Source organism: Schistocerca piceifrons, chromosome 7, assembly GCF_021461385.2.
Source record: "Schistocerca piceifrons isolate TAMUIC-IGC-003096 chromosome 7, iqSchPice1.1, whole genome shotgun sequence".
Lineage (NCBI taxonomy): Eukaryota > Metazoa > Arthropoda > Insecta > Orthoptera > Acrididae > Schistocerca > Schistocerca piceifrons.
Window position 1 is genome coordinate 366380806 of NC_060144.1, and position 18360 is coordinate 366399165.

Sequence of the window (18360 nt, forward strand, 5' to 3'; positions counted from 1 at the left end):
ACGTCACTTGGCTCCCTGCTCGCCCTCTGTTTGCCAGCCACCGCGGACGGACGGCCGCCTAGCCACAAAGGCAAAACAAAGGCCCGCCTGCGCCCGTGTAAGCTCCTATCCATTTCCATCCCTTTTCCATTAATGCGTGCCACGCTTGCAGCAAGGTATCATCCCCATCTTCCATCGGGCACAAAACAAATGACGCACAATCGGGTAAAACAACAACGCAGTCAGCTCTCGTGGTAAAATACACATTTCACACAAAACGGTAGCGGTTTCAGAAACACGTGAGATCATCCTCGTGTTACGAATTCGCTCATTCTTATCTTTCGCAACAGAGATCGCTAACGTACGCGTGCACGCTGACCCTCGAGTGGGAGCCAGCAAGTTGAATCTTGTTGGCTGATTAAATTTTCACGTTCGATGTTTGCTCGAAGACAGAGGTCCTACGAAGAGCGGCGTGTTTCGTCACAGGATCGTAGACTGCGTGACCCAGTTTATCATGCTGCTACCCACGCCTACAATTTCTTCGAAATGGTATTATACTTTATTATTATTATTAGTAGTAGTAGCAGTAGTAGTAACAATAATAATATAGAGACAATTAAGGAATGATAGAAAACTTTAAAATGGTGTTATTGTGCCTCGTATTTCGCAATATATTTATTCAGCTTTTCCGGCACTATGTCTTGATGCGCCATTCATTAAATGCGTATCTGCAAGTTTCTATAACGAGTAACACACCATCATCAGTGTGGTCTATTTTTTTAATTTTTTTTTTTTTTTTTTTGGTCATCAGTCTACTGACTGGTTTGATGCGGCCCACCACGAATTCCTTTCCTGTGCTAACCTCTTCATCTCAGAGTAGCACTTGCAACCTACGTCCTCAATTATTTGCTTGACGTATTCCAATCTCTGTCTTCCTCTACAGTTTTTGCCCTCTACAGCTCCCTCTAGTACCATAGAAGTCATTCCCTCATGTCTTAGCAGATGTCCTATCATCCTGTCCCTTCTCCTTGTCAGTGTTTTCCACATATTCCTTTCCTCTCCGATTCTACGTAGAACTTCCTCATTCCTTACCTTATCAGTCCACCTCATTTTCAACATTCGTCTATAGCACCACATCTCAAATGCTTCGATTCTCTTCTGTTGCCGGCCGCGGTGGTCTAGCGGTTCTAGGCGCTCAGTCCGGAACCGGGGGACTGCTACGATCGCAGGTTCGAATCCTGCCTCGGGCATGGATGTGTGTGATGTCCTTAGGTTAGTTAGGTTTAAGTAGTTCTAAGTTCTAGGGGACTGATGACCACAGATGTTATGTCCCATAGTGCTCAGAGCCATTTGAACCATTTTTTCTCTTCTGTTCCGGTTTTCCCACAGTCCATGTTTCACTACCATACAATGCTGTACTCGAGACGTACATCCTCAGAAATTTCTTCTTCAAATTAAGGCCGGTATTTGATATTAGTAGACTTCTCTTGGCCAGAAATGCCTTTTTTGCCACAGCGAGTCTGCTTTTGATGTCCTCCTTGCTCCGTCCGTCATTGGTTATTTTACTTCCTAGGTAGCAGAATTCCTTAACTTCATTGACTTCGTGACCATCAATCCTGATGTTAAGTTTCTCGCTGTTCTCATTTCTACTACTTCTCATTACCTTCGTCTTTCTCCGATTTACTCTCAAACCATACTGTGTACTCATTAGACTGTTCATTCCGTTCAGCAGATCATTTAATTCTTCTTCACTTTCACTCAGGATAGCAATGTCATCAGCGAATCGTATCATTGATATCCTTTCACCTTGTATTTTAATTCCACTCCTGAACCTTTCTTTTATTTCCATCATTGCTTCCTCGATGTACAGATTGAAGAGTAGGGGCGAAAGGCTACAGCCTTGTCTTACACCCTTCTTAATACGAGCACCTCGTTCTTGATCGTCCACTCTTATTATTCCCTCTTGGTTGTTGTACATATTGTATATGACCCGTCTCTCCCTATAGCTTACCCCTACTTTTTTCAGAATCTCGAACAGCTTGCACCATTTTATATTGTCGAACGCTTTTTCCAGGTCGACAAATCCTATTAAAGTGTCTTGATTTTTCTTTAGCCTTGCTTCCATTATTAGCTGTAACGTCAGAATTGCCTCTCTCGTCCCTTTACTTTTCCGAAAGCCAAACTGATCGTCACCTAGCGCATTCTCAATTTTCTTTTCCATTCTTCTGTATATTGTTCTTGTAAGCAGCTTCGATGCATGAGCTGTTAAGCTGACTGTGCGATAATTCTCGCACTTGTCAGCCCTTGCCGTCTTCAGAATTGTGTGGATGATGCTCTTCCGAAAGTCAGATGGTATATCGCCAGACTCATATATTCTACACACCAACGTGAATAGTCGTTTTGTTGCCACTTCCCCCAATGATTTTAGAAATTCTGATGGTATGTTATCTATTCCTTTTGCCTTATTTGACCATAAGTCCTCCAAAGCTCTTTTAAATTCCGATTCTAATACTGGATCCCCTATCTCTTCTAAATCGACTCCTGTTTCTTCTTCTATCACATCAGACAACTCTTCACCCTCATAGAGGCTTTCAATGTATTCTTTCCACCTATCTGCTCTCTCCTCTGCATTTAACAGTGGAATTCCCGTTGCACTCTTAATGCTACCACCGTTGCTTTTAATGTCACCAAAGGTTGTTTTGACTTTCCTGTATGCTGAGTCTGTCCTTCCGACAATCATATCTTTTCCGATGTCTTCACATTTTTCCTGCAGCCATTTCGTCTTAGCTTCCCTGCACTTCCTATTTATTTCATTCCTCAGCGACTTGTATTTCTGTATTCCTGATTTTCCCGGAACAAGTTTGTACTTCCTCCTTTCATCAATCAACTGAAGTATTTCTTCTGTTACCCATGTTTTCTTCGCTGCTACCTTCTTTGTACCTATGTTTTCCTCCCCAACTTCTGTGATGGCCCTTTTTAGAGATGTCCATTCCTCTTCAACTGTACTGTCTACTGCGCTATTCCTTATTGCTGTATCTATAGCGTTAGAGAACTTCAAACGTATCTCATCATTCCTTAGTACTTCCATATCCCACTTCTTTGCGTATTGATTCTTCCTGACTAATGTCTTGAACTTCAGCCTGCTCTTCATCACTACTATATTGTGATCTGAGTCCATATCTGCTCCTGGGTACGCCTTACAATCCAGTATCAGATTTCGGAATCTCTGTCTGACCATGATGTAATCTCATTGAAATCTTCCCGTATCTCCCGGCCTTTTCCAAGTATACCTCCTCCTCTTGTGATTCTTGAACAGGGTATTCGCTATTACTAGCTGAAACTTGTCACAGAACTCAATTAGTCTTTCTCCTCTTTCATTCCTTGTCCCAAGCCCATATTCTCCTGTAAGCTTTTCTTCTACTCCTTCCCCTACAACTGCACTCCAGTCGCCCATGACTATTAGATTTTCGTCCCCCTTTACATACTGCATTAATCTTTCAATATCCTCATACACTTTCTCTATCTGTTCATCATCAGCTTGCGACGTCGGCATGTATACCTGAACTATCGTTGTCGGTGTTGGTCTGCTGTCGATTCTGATTAGAACAACCCTGTCACTGAACTGTTCACAGTAACACACCCTCTGCCCTACCTTCCTACTCATAACGAATCCTACACCTGTTATACCATTTTCTGTTGCTGTTGATATTACCCGATACTCATCTGACCAGAAATCCTTGTCTTCCTTCCACTTCACTTCACTGACCCCTACTATATCTAGATTGAGTCTTTGCATTTCCCTTTTCAGATTTTCTAGTTTCCCTGCCACGTTCAAGCTTCTGACATTCCACGCCCCGACTCGTTCAACGTTATCCTTTCGTTGATTATTCAATCTTTTTCTAATGGTAACCTCCCCCTTGGCAGTCCCCTCCCAGAGATCCGAATGGGGGACTATTCCGGAATCTTTTGCCAATGGAGAGACCATCATGACACTTCTTCAAATACAGGCCACATGTCCTGTGAATACACGTTACGTGTCTTTAATGCAGTGGTTTCCATTGCCTTCTGCATCCTCATGTCGTTGATCATTGCTGATTCTTCCGCCTTTAGGGGCAATTTCCCACCCCTAGGACAAGAGAGTGCCCTGAACCTCTATCCGCTCCTCCGCCCTCTTTGACAAGGCCGTTGGCAGAATGAGGCTGACTTCTTATGCTGGAAGTCTTCGGCCGCCAATGCTGATTATTTATCAAAATTTAGGCAGTGGCGGGGATCGAACACGGGACCGAAGACGTTTTGATTAAGAATCAAAGATGCTACGCCTAGACCACGGTGACCCGTGCGGTCTATAAACAGTGGTAAACTCCACTGTAGATGCATCAGAGCTAATCGCGGCTTTTAACATCGCCACAAACGTAGAAGTGACAGGTAGTTGTTAGTTATGAAATATAAGCACTTCACAGACACGTACTTCATACGTGTTACTCGTTCAAGACGTCATGCTTCTTGAACTACCTGTTTCCGACAAGTGGTTCCCTGTCTCAAAACACTGGTTTGCCACCTCTTACTATCTGTACAATTTCGTGCCTAAAGGTTTGAGACATCCGAAACGTCGTTGCCCACGCTGCATTCCGTGTACCACAAAAAACTAAATTTTAATCTTAATTGAAGAGCAATACATCAACTCGTTTACATGATGGGCGATATTTTAATGATATGACTTGTGTATTTATTTTAGTCAAAAATAAAACATGGAGTTTGTAAATTAATTGGAGTCATTACTACAGATTCTGTAGCGCGGAGGGACGCGAGGAAAATCATTTCGTTTCCACCCTTAGCAGCTAACATCATTCAGGCTCCTGTCAGGCACTGACGTAACCGGTGTAACCTTGCCATAGGTAGAGTCACGAAGCGTGACTGGAAGTGTCCAAGTGCAAGCTCTGCGCAGAACGCCGAGAATGTTCTAGAACCTTGGCGTAGGTGGGATTCCAGTTTCCATGAAATGTAAGCCACAATAAATTTGTGAAGACACCCGTCAGTCGAGAGAATGGGCTCCTCTTTTGGAGTTCAGTGGGGATGGAAGAAAAATAGTGTTGTAAGAAGTAATAGTTTTGACAGAAAAATAAAGATAAATTCAGCGGTAATTTAATGGTGAACTTTAACTGCTAACAAAGATGTTCGTAATGTTTACGATTGAGTCAGTCGCAATACGCCTAACGACGGAAAACTTTACATGGGTCGACCTGAAGTAACAAATTGGGGTGATGGTTCAAGAGTAGGACTAAAATTTAGGATAAAAGGATATCAACGATAAGATTCGCTGATAATATTGTCGTACTCAGTGAAAGTGAAGAGGAATTAGGATCTGTTGAACGGAATGAACGGACTAACGAGGCCGTAACATGGACTGAGAGTAAGCCGAAGAAAGATGGAAATAATAAGGAGTAGCATATATGAGATTAGCGAGAATCTTGGAGATCACGAAGTACGCAGCGTTACGATATTCTGCTCCCTTGGAAACAAAACAACTCTTGACGGACGAAGCGAGGAAGACATTAAAAGCAAACTGGCACAGGCAAAGATAGCATTCCTGACCAAGAAAAGTCTCCTAGTGTCAAACATAGGACTTACCTTGAGAGAGAAATTTCTGAGAATGTACGTTTGAAGCCCAGCATTTTACGGTAGTATATCATGGACACTGGGAAAACCGGAACACAGGAGAATCGAAACGTTGAGATGTTGAAAATTATGTGGACTGGTAAGATTAGGGATGAAGAGGTTCTCCGTAGAAACGGCGAAGAAACGAACATATGAAAAACACTGAGAAGAAGAAGGACCCAGAAGATAGAACATGTGTTTAGACATCAGGGAATAACCTCCTTGGTACTAAAAGGAGCTCTGGAGGGTAACAACTATAGGGGAAGACAGAGATTGGAATACATCCAGCAGATAACTGAGAATGCAGTATGCAAGTGCTACTCTGAGATGAAGAGGTTGGCGCAGAAGAGGACTTCGAGGCTGGACGCATCAACCAGTTCAGAGGCTGATAAATAAAAATTTTAAAAAAGTACTGATGGCAGTGTTAGCTTGCGGACATAATAGGGGATCATGTGGCGTGCAGATGAAGCGAGCGCCTGCAGCGACCACGACCAGTAGTTAAAGTGGACTACAGATTAATATCAGCACTCAGTTACAATCTGTAAGGACTCCCTTGTCGATGCCAGAAATGTGCAGTACCAGTTCAGGAGTAATCATTGAAATGTCGAATAAATAGTTCAAAGTGGTATATTAGTCGCCGGTTACTTACTACCGAAATTTTATTGACAGCCTTTTCTCTGTCCTTTTCCAAGCAGGAAATCTAAAATCTAGCTGTGACCTTCTTCTGAAATTTGCAAACAGAACCTTATCATCACTTTGTATTTCTGGAACCTCGGTTATTTAGATACTACTTTACCTACAGTCGCTTTTGCGTTTTCTTTTTCTGTCGCCTCTTCATCACACTAAATGCAGCACAAGCTCTCAAATATAGAAGTGGATTGATAGCACACTGCTTGCGCAATGTGGTAACGACTGCTTGCGCAATGTGGTAACATGTGGACACGAGAACGCCTATGCGTGCATATGTTCTTTCCACAAAGTTTTGTGCACGCATTTTTATTCCCGTGCGTTTGCGATTGCAAACTATCTCGTCGATGTACCTTTAAGACAGCTGCAGATGGGGTGGCGATGGGGTTCTCGTTTGTCTTAGCAGTGGAGACCCCCAGCAGTGGTCGTGCCGTTAGCTGGCTGCACAGAGATCTGGGGAGAGCCAGCCGAAAGGCAGATAAGGCCGCCAGTGGCAGGCGCTGCGATCTGCCCCAGCTGACGGCACTGCTCCAGATTAATCTGGAGAGGCTGCGGAAGCTCCGATACAGCCCAAATAATCCACTCAGCGAAGGAAGATTACGGGATAAATTTCGTGTAGTCCCAATTTTTGTACTAGGGTAAGTCCGAAAGAGTTGGACCACTTTATTTCTTCAGCATAAAATTTGTCTTCTTTTCAAAAAAAATGTTCAAATGGCTCTAAGCACTATGGGACTTAACATCTGAGGTCATCAGTCCCCTAGACTTAGAACTATTTAAACCTAACTAAACTAAGGACATCACACACATCCATGCCCGAAGCAGGATTCGAACCTGCGACCGTAGCAGCAGTGCGGTTCCGGACTGAAGATCCTAGAACCGCTCGGCCACAAGGGCCGGCTGTGCTTTTCAGCTTTTGTAATTTCTGGCAGCATGTTTGAGTATAGTATCATAAACTGATCAACCAGAACATTATGACCACCTACCTAATAACCAATATGTCCACCTTTGGCATGGATAACAGCAGCGACACGTGACGTGGAAACAATGAGGCCTTTATATGTTTCTGGAGAGAGTTGGCACCACAACAAGTTACTCAGTTCCCGTAAATTCCCGTAAATTCCGGGGAGGGGACAATCTGCTCTGACCCCGTGTTCAATCTCATCCCACATGTGTTCGATCAGGTTCAGATCTAGCGAGTTAGGAGGCCAGCACATCAATTGCAGCTTACCACTGTGTTCCTGGAACCACTCCATCACACACCTGGCCTTGTAACATAGCACATTATCTTGCTGAAAAATGCCACTGTTATCGGGAAACATGATCGTCATGAAGGGTTGTACGATACTCCTTCGTCGTGAAGGTGCCTCGCACTAGCTCCATTGGACCCAGGATGTCCACGTGAACGTTCCTCAGAGCAAAATGGAGCTGCCACCAGCTTGTCTCCATCACGAAGTACAGGTGTCAAGTAGCTATTCCCCTGTCAAAGAGCTGTTCCCTTGGAAGACGACGGATCCGCGTCTTCCCATCGGCATGATGAAGAATGTATCGAAATTCGTCAGGCCACGCAATGCTCTGCCACTGCATCAACGTCCAGTACCAATGGGCAAGTGCTCATTTCAGTCGTAATTGCCGATGTCGTGGTGTTAACATTGGCACATGCATGAGTCGTCGGCTTCGGAGGCCCATCATTAGGAGTGTTCGGTGCACTGTATGTTCAGAAACATTTGTACCTTGCCCAACATTAAAATCTGAAGTTAGTTCCACCACATTCGACGCCTATCCTGTTTTACTAGTCTGCTCAGCCTACCAAGTCCGACATCTGTAATGAAGGGTGACCACTCAACCTGATGACGTTTGGACGTGGTTTCAACTCGGTTTCGCCAACTGTTGAAGACACTCACCACAGCACTCCACGAACATCCGACAGATCGTACTGTTTCCGAAATGCTCGTGCTGAGTCTCCGCGCCATCACCATCTGTCCTCGTTCAAACTCGCGCGCCTTGCCCATTCTATAAATGGACAGCACGCTCACTGATACTACACGCACCATACCTGTGTCTGACTAGCAGTCACTTCCCGCCAGGTGACGCTGGGCTGATTTAGATCGATAGTAGGTCGGTGGTCATGATGCTGCGGCTGATCAGTGTACAAAATTAAGGACAATATATATTCCAAGCACCGCTATTTAAAATACAAGGGATATGATAAAATACATGAGTGATCCATCTCAACCATACGTGTGTGGGTGAGGTGGAGTTTTTTCGAAGCTGTTTCACAGAGGAAGACTGCACTGTAGTTCCTTCTCTAGATTGTCGCACAGATGACAAAATGGTAGATATCGAAATAGACGACAGAGGGATAGAGAAACAATTAAAATCGCTCAAAAGAGGAAAGGCCGCTGGACCTGATGGGATACCAGTTCGATTTTACACAAAGTACGCGAAGGAACTTGCCCCCCTTCCTGCAGCGGTGTACTGTAGGCCTCTAGAAGAGCGTAGCGTTCCAAAGGATTGGAAAAGGGCACAGGTCATCCCCCTTTTCGAGAAGGGACGTCGAACAGATATGCAGAACTATAGACCTATATCTATAACGTAAATTAAAATTTCATACTTTTATTTGGAACATGTTGTAATGAATACAAAATTATACAATTAAATATTTTAGTCCAGACAATTTTATCAGTTTATTATAAATCTTGAACCCTAGCTTTACTAATGAGTTTTTGGTTCTGTTCAAGCATTGGCTTGTCTTCGTGTCACCACAGTAATTACACTTATTACCAAGTGTTGAGCAACATTCATGAAAGCATCGTGAACAGGAAACACAGTGAATTCAGTCGCTATTTGTATTAGTTTCGTAATAGATTTCACCACACTCAACAAATTCATCCTCATCCCGTTCATCAAAGTTGTTTTCGTAATCCTCTACAATGTCTGCATCTGATGAGCACAGTGAGCTATTTGCAGTACTTTTCTTTTTTAGCTTCTTCAGTCTGTTTCTCTCTTCTCTAATATTTCCCTATGGTGATGTTTTTGGGCCTTTTTCTGTTTCCTTTTTGTCTTATCCCCCTTTTACCTTACATTTTCAATATTTTCAGCAGATGTTAGCCCCTTGGATACGGTTGGTGCGACCCTTTTAAAACTCACGGTTTCATCAACAGAAGAAACAAATGATATTTCTTCCAAAATTTTTGTCTGTGTTGGCTTAGAAGTGCTAAGTTTTGAGGTAGTAATATTGATAGTTTTATGTTTAGTGGGCGGGGAGTCATAAGTTGTTCCAGTGAAGGAATCTGACTTGTGCAGATAACTCTGCTTTTCTGATGTGATTAGAAGTGGTTGAATGGCTTGTGTGTGAGGTTCGGCTGCTCCGTTTGTTGGCACAGACGTATCTTCCAACAAACAAGACTGTGGCCATCTTCAGTGACATTACTGAACGTGCCTTGAAGTTAAATTTAATTGCGCTCCATCTCCCTCACATTAAAACAAATAATACTGGCTCATCTCTCCCGATTTTCTGGGAGAGAGGAACCAACCCGACTTCTATCTGTAGGCAGCGAACTTGGTGGCCATTTTAAGTTAACTATACATTTGTCAAGCTCACAGTAAAAATACTGCATCAATATTGTGTAGGCCAAGCGTTAATAATAAAATATTGTAACTACATGACACAACTGTTCACTTCAGAATTAACATGAAAATCACAGCAACACTTTTGCACCACTTTCGTTCACAAAAGAACTTCCTCGCCATAGCTGGCGCTGTTCTCCAGTGGCGCGTTTGTTAAATATGCCACTGATCCGGCTCAACCATTGGTCCAACTTTTCCAAAATTCCCTATGGTAGGAGAGAGTGACACGAACGACATACTAAAAATCGCATCTGGTTTGAGCGTGGGCGTGAGTGCGCTTTTAAAGGGCAGGTTTTTATCGTTTTCTTGAATATCTCAAAACTGCTGGCTCTAGAAATAATTTTCTCAGTCGAAAATTAAACTGCATTAAATTTCCTACAACAATGGTCCTATTCACCGTCTTCCCTGGAACTAGACTACTGGCCATTAAAATTGCTACACCAAGAGGAAATGCAGATGATAAACAGGTATTCATTGGACAAATATATTATGCTAGAACTGACATGTGATTACATTTTGACGCAATTTGGGTGCATAGATCCTGAGAAATCAGTACCCAGAACAACCACCTCTGGCCATAATAACGGCATTGATACGCCAAGGCATTGAGTCAAACAGAGCTTGGATGGCGTGTACAGGTACAGCTGCCCATGCAGCTTCAACACGATACCACAGTTCATCAACAGTAGTGACTGGCATATTGTGACGAGCGAGTTGCTTGGCCACCATTGACCAGACGTTTTCAGTTGGTGAGAGATCTGGAGAATGTGCTGGCCAGAGCAGCAGTCGAACATTTTCTGTATCCAGAAAGGCCCGTACAGGACCTGCAATATGCGGTCGTGCATTATCCTTCTGAAATGTAGGGTTTCGCAGGGATCGAATGAAGGGTAGAGCCACGGGTCGTAACACATCTTAAATGTAACGTCCACTGTTCAAAATGCCTACAATGCGAACAAGAGGTGACCGACACGTGTAACCAATGGCACCCCATACCAACACGCCGGGTGATACGCCCGTATGGCGATAACGAATACACGCTTCCAATGTGCGTTCACCGCGATGTCGCCAAACATGGATGCGACCATCATAATGCTGTAAACAGAACCTGGGTTCATCCGAAAAAATGACGTTTTGCCATTCGTGCACCCAGGTTCGTCGTTGAGTACACCATCGCAGTTGCTCCTGTCTGTGATGCAGCGGCAAGGGTAACCGCAGCCATGGTCTCCGAGCTGATAGTCCATGCTGCTGCTAACGTCGTCGAACTGTTCGTGCAGATGGTTGTTGTCTTGCAAACGTCCCCATCTGTTGACTCAGGGATCGAGACGTGGCTGCACGATCCGTTACAGCCATGCGGATAAGATGCCTGTCATCTCGACTGCTAGTGATACGAGGCCGTTGGGATCCAGTACGGCGTTCCGTATTACCCTCCTGAAACCACCGATTCCATATTCTGCTAACAGTCATTGGATCTCGACCAACACGAGCAGCAATGTCGCGATACGATAAACCGCAATCGCGATAGGCTACAATCCGACCTTTATCAAAGTCGGAAACGTGATGGTACGCATTTCTCCTCCTTACACGAGGCATCACAACAACGTTTCACCAGGCAACGCCGGTCAACTGCTGTTGGTGTATGAGAAATCGGTTGGAAATTTTCCTCACGTCATAACGTTGTAGGTGTCGCCACCGGCGCCATCCTTGTGTGAATGCTCTGAAAAGCTAATCATTTGCATATCACAGCATCTTCTTCCTGTCGGTTAAATTTCGCGTCTGTAGCACGTCATCTTCGTGGTGTAGCAATTTTAATGGCCAGTAGTGTAATAGTTTCTGTTGTGTCTAGACAAGACAGCCTAGACACAATGAGAGGAAGCCGAAAGGCACGCGCTAAGCTAAAGTAGGATGGCGTGAGGTCTGAAACAGGATACGTAATGAATGCTATAAAGAAAAGTACGTAGCTTCTGTAATACTTAACTTTAATCCATCCTTGGTACATCGCTATTGACGATATAAGTGAGACTCCATAGATACATGCAATGTTAGTAATGGCGCCTTGCTAGGTCGTAGCATTGACTTAGCTGAAGGCTATTCTAACTATTGGCTCGGCTAATGAGCAATGCTTCGTCCGTGTAGTCGCTAGCAAAGTCGTCCGTACAACTGGGGCGAGTGCTAGTCCGTATCTCGAGACCTGCCTTGTGGTGGCTCTCGGTCTGCGATCACACAGTGGCGACACGCGGGTCCGACATGTACAAATGGACCGCGGCCGATTTAAAGCTACCACCTAGCAAGTGTGGTGTCTGGCGGTGACACCACAGTTTCCGCGTTGCAGGGGATCTAAAATAGCAGGTTATTAAAAATAGTTTTAGTGGTATAAAATTAATGTTCATTGTTAAATGAATGACAGGGGGGACAAGGGAGCTCCAAATGATCAGTCGCTTCTCGAACTGGCCCTGATAATGGCCTCACTTCGGCGAAGGTGGTGTGCCGTATCCGTCTGCGGTCTCTCGTTGAAACACGCAGCAGTGACCTATGAGAGTTGTGAGAAAAGTAATGCGACTGATTTTTTATCTACTAAAGTTTTTAGTTCTTTCAAACAACAGTATTATCCACTTCAAAGTAGTTCCCTTCGGCAGCTGTATATTGGCGGAGTCATTGTTCTCAGCCTTCGTAGCAGCCCTGAAAGGCTTCAACTGATAGAACCTTTAACGTGGAAGTCAACTTCTTCTAAATGTTCTCTAGAGTTCCAAAATGGCGTCTTTTAAGACTTTTTCTATTTCGGGAAAAGAAAGAGTCACAAGGACTCAGATCAGGCGAAGAGCTGTGCTGAGGAACAGCAGGACTGCCTTTTGAGGTCGAAAATTTCGTGATGGAAGTAGCCGTGTGACATGGGGTACTGTCAGCAATGTCCGGTCTCTCTCGATTCACCCTTTTTCTGGTCCTTTCAAGTAAATCTTTGTAAACCGCATGATTGACTGTTTGTCCTGGAGGAACAAATTCTTTATGCACGACACTCCTACTGTCAAAAATGCAAATGAGGATTGTTTTGATCTTTGATTTGCTCATTCGAGCTTTTTTCGCTCGAGGAGATGTCTCAGTGCGCCACTACTCACCTTCCCACTACGTCTCTGAATCGTATTCAGAAATCCAGGATTCATCACCCCTGATCACACAACTGGACCATTCGTGGTCATTGGCAATCGTCTCAAGAAGATCAACGAACACGTTTCTTCTATTGTCCTTGTGCTCAGTTGTGAGGCTGTTCGGCACAAACCTATGGTCAAAGTTTGACATTCGATGAAATTGTTTAAGTATAAAAAGTCATCTATCATCCTTATTGTTAAGCGTTGGTCTGATCTCACAAGAGCACGAAAACAGTCGACGCTTTCGTCGGTTTTTTAAATCGGAGGTCTCCTTGAGCGAGATTCATCTTCAACGTGCTCTCGGCCTTCCAAACATGATTTTTGCGAACGAAAAACTTGTGCTCTTGGTAAGAATTTTTCCCCATAGGCCAGTTTCAACTTTTCAAAGGTCACACTCGCGGATTCCCCAAGTTTAACACAAAGCTTGATGGCGTAACGTTGCTCTAAATTTCGCTGTTCCGTTTTCGTAACAAACAACAAAAACACAACTTCACCTATGGCGCCCTCAAAAATCACGTGAATGCTGTACAGAGCTGAAACTCAGACCGAGCGTCTGGAACGGATGATCAAACTGGCCTGGGAAGTAGAAATAACACATTGTTGCCAGATCGCTCACAGTGTTGACAGTTTTACTTTTCTCATACCACCAATGGAGTAAATTTGTCTTTAAGACATCCTATCCTGTGGCACCTGCTAAACAATTTCCGGTCATTGAGCGACACGATGCAGTTCAAGACTCATTCACATCAGAGCACAGTCCTTATAAAGTTTAACTCTTATATCATGCACACTTATTGTGTCCCATATGCACACAAAAACGTTTTTAGCTCACCCAAGCATGAAAGCAACAAAGTGCACAGCTTATACACTTGTAGTGACGCTTTCACACTAATAGGATGCACATATTTATTGAAATGTTTTATTGCGTCCTCATGAATGCTAAACCAGTAGCCATGTCATCACGGCAGTAACCATAACCATCATCTAATGCTCACTGATCCCACCCCCAGTTGCTAAGTTTTGATATTCGAAACAGGCTCTTTTACAGCAAAGGTACATAAAGATACACTGAAACATTTATGTTCAGATAGATATAATTGTAACATTTGAATGTAGTGACATTTATTAATAAATACACGGGGCGTTCAAAAAGTAAAGCAACACAATGTGAAACGTTCCCTCTGAAAAATTATGAATGACAGTGCTGGAAAACTTCTACGTTATTTGATTTTCAAACAGCTGAGCAAAACTCAACGTACTCAAACAGATTTCTCTTTACTTATTCTGGTCATCACTAAACTGACACACAATATTTTTAGCGCAACGCAATCTGACTTTCAATAATCCCTACAAAATAATGGCCCTTACTAACAATAACCTATACCTTTCATGAAACACTTACCTCACAAAAATCTTCGTTACTCGAACTACTGCAATGCAGCGAGCGTCACTACTGCCAGCTAAATAAAAGATTCTAACTACTGGAGGCACTAACTACTGATAGGCATAGTTAGCAAATGAAAGATTTTGATATAGAACACTCAATGTATTTACCTTAATAGTGTTCAAAAGTCATCATATATATATATATATATATATATATATATATATATATATATATATATATATATATACAGGGTGTTAAAAACCTATATATATATACATATACAAATTCATGACATCCATCTTTACAAGCCGGCCACGGTGGCCGAGCGGTTCTAGGCGCTTCAGTCCGGAACCGTGCGACTGCTACGGCCGCAGGTTCGAGTCCTGCCTCAGGCATGGATGTGTGTGATGTGTCCTTAGGTTAGTTACGTTTAAGTAGTTCGAAGTTTTAGGGGACTTATGACCTCAGCTGTTGAGTCCCATAGTGCTCAGAGCCATTTGAACCATCTTTATAAATTTCCTTTTTCTGGCGGACACACGTCCAAATCGTTCGCTTATAGTAACTTCTCAAGACTCTGGAATCTCTCTCTCCACATCCACCACTGCTGGCGGCTCACCTCCAACTGCACAACGCTACGCGCTGTTCCCATCCAACAGCCCAACACTACAATAGCGAATATTCCTACAATGCCAATCAGCCACAGACTGCACACAGCACAGTCAGTGATTTTCATGCAGAGCACTACGTGGCGTTACCAACATAAAACCCTAAACAGCCTACTTACAAATGGTTTTTTTTATATAAAGTGGTTGGTTTTATTTAGGACTCCAGTACACCATATTGTTCCCCACCCTTTTGGCTACAAAATACTATTTTTCAACAAAATCTCCGTGCAATGCGACGGCCTTGCATCACCTTATGGGAGTGCACGTACGCCCACATGGTGCCATCATGCAGGACGACATTGCAACCAGACGTCTCGCTGCATCAGTAACCTCCCCATCATCCGCGTACTGTATCCCGCGTAGTGCCTCCTTCATCGGGCCAAACAGACGGTCCTTCGATGCTCTTTATGGTCATCTGTTAGGCGGCGAGGAACCCAGCAGGTGCACGCCTTTGAGTACCCGGACTGGTGGACGAGTGTGTCAGCACTACCAAAAAAGACGTGCAGATGAACAGCGAGGTCTTTGACTGTAATTCTTCGACCACCTGGAATGAGAGGTTGGTTGGTTGGTTTGTGGGGGTTTAAGGGACCAGACTGCTACGGTCATCGGTCCCTGGAATGAGAGCGTCCGCTCGTTCCAACATTACAGAAGCCAGAGTGGTGTGTGGCCGGTAGGTTTGCGCGTCCTTTTTCGATGACGGCAGACGCCTCGCCCGCTTTCGTTCACTGCCAGATCTCCGTAGACAATTTTCAAGCGCCTTTGAATATCTGCGATGATCTGGTTTTTCAGCGGAAGAAACTCAACGACGCTTACTGCTTGGAACTCACCTCCGTTGCAGATGCCATTTCAAAGCCTACATTTGGCGCCGCCTCTTATCGGAACTTTAAGCGACTATAGGGGCTGAAGTGGGAATATTCCAAGATGTCCCGCAACAAATTCCGCATTTTTTTTCAACCAAAATTGGCAGATAACATAAATGTGCTGCATCAGTTATTGAACGCCGCTCGTACAATGAATAAAAGAAAAAAACAAAAGAACAAAAAGTGTTTATATAGGCTCACTAGGGCTGTACATCTACAATTCATTATCCACAGTTCTAAAAACAAGTGACTCTTATTAATTAAATGTGTATGGAAAGTATTCTAAATGCTTCCTCATAATTTAAATTCTAAAATATGTTTTTGAAAAATAATAAATAATAAATTATATATACAGGAACAGAAGGCTAAGACAGGCCTGTGCGCTTGAAGCCCATAAGTCTGTGTTCTCCTGTTGTAGCAACCAGGTAACGTGCTCGTAAAGCTATTCAGACATTCGCAATGTATACGGCAGTCTAAAAAGTGAATATCGTTTAAGGCGAATGTAGCCAAACTATTAGAGCTATCACGCGCTTGTATGCTGAAGAGTATCCAGATCGCGCCAAGCACCCACGCTCTATCTTTGATAAGATTATAAAAAATGTTCTTGAAACTGGAAGTGTGGGGAATAAAATACGCCAAGGAAGAAGGAAGAGCAACTGATGAAAGAAATGAAACTAACATTTTAGAAGCGGTAACATATAAATAAACGTCACTGAGAGGCATCTCGAAAGCACAAGAGCGATCAAACAAAGGAGTCTTCTGCGAAAACTACATTCCATCGCATTTTATCCTCTTCACATTCCGCTACATCTACAGATTCGTGGCGATGACTTCCAAAATTGGTTACAGTTCACCGAATGTTCTCTACGAAAAGTGCAAAGTGATGTGGCACACTCATGAAAAATTTAGTTTAAAGAATAAGCAGCGTTTACAAAGCATAGGCAAGTCAGTCTTCCTAATATGCACTGATCGTCAACTGAAAATCCGCGCTAACAAAAGAAGTAAGCCGGCCGGTGTGGTCATGCGGTTCTAGGCGCTACAGTCTGGAACCGCGCGGCCGCTACGGTCGCAGGTTCGAATCCTGCCTCGGGCATGGATGTGTGTGATGTCCTTAGGTTAGTTAGGTTTAAGTAGTTCTAAGTTCTAGGGGACTGATGACCTAAGATGTTGAGTCCCATAGTGCTCAGAGCCATTTGAACCATTTGAAAAGAAGTAAATGAAAACAACGAACCTGGTCTGTCAAAGTTTCTCAGAACTTGCATTATTGATCCCTGTTTCATTGAGGAGAATCAAAATACACTCGAGTATCTCTAGTTCCTAAGATGTGCGGCTGCCGCAGTCATTGGAAGACATCTCTCTGGAACTAAGGCAATCAGTGTAGTATCAACATGACGGATGAAGCGGAGCAGATGTGGACGGGGGATTACCCTAGCGAAGATATGGCCTGAAAATGGGGAAATCCGTTGAGATAAGTGACGTTAACAATAATAACAGACTCTCTTAAGAGAACATTTGGAGAGCTTTGGAACGGTCATTCAGGAAACGCAAAACGGTCTGAACACTCACCAAACTTAAGACTCTGTACTTTCATCCGTAGGAGAAACAGAAACAAGATGCCTGTTAGAAGACGCAGGCGGCTCTCGAAGGTATAAAATGCTTTCTGACACAAACAATTATATCGCTTTATTCGTCAGGTCTTCTGACAACGGGACTACTCTCCTTATTTCGAGTAAAGTTTACAAAAGTCGTTTTTCAGTCATTATTCTCACAGGCATGCTTAAATTAATTATGTTGACGAAATAAACGACTACGCTGGTAGCGTAATAGCGCAGTCAGTAGAGACAACGGGAATAGTTCGTTCGGTCGGGACATTTTGTAAGGTGGTTGGAGGGAATGCCACAAACAACATACTTGAAATCCTGACTGGTGATGAATGAGTGTGGGATGTACCACTGTTGTATATTTTTCTTGAATAACTCGAAAACCGTGTCCTCCAGGAAAAACGTGTCCCAGTACAAAACTAAACTACGTTAAATTTCCTTCAAAAAGATCTTCCTCATTTTTTCTGTAGGATAAAAATTTGTGCGTAGCGAGCGAGAGAATTTAAAATCTCGCACTTGACTTATGAAGCCCAGCTATAACAGTGCGGGCTGCTTAAAACGACGGCAGTAGGGGGCATCTGGCTAACCCTGTATTTGGCATTAACCGAGCGGACGTCTGCGGAACTTCAGCTGACGGCGGAACAGTGGTTTGCTGCGCTGTTATCTTGATGCTATTTTATCGAGCCCCATACATAAATTTTTGTTAAAGTTGTCGTAGAAAAAAGTATATAATTCAATGAGAAAAAAGAAAAACAATGT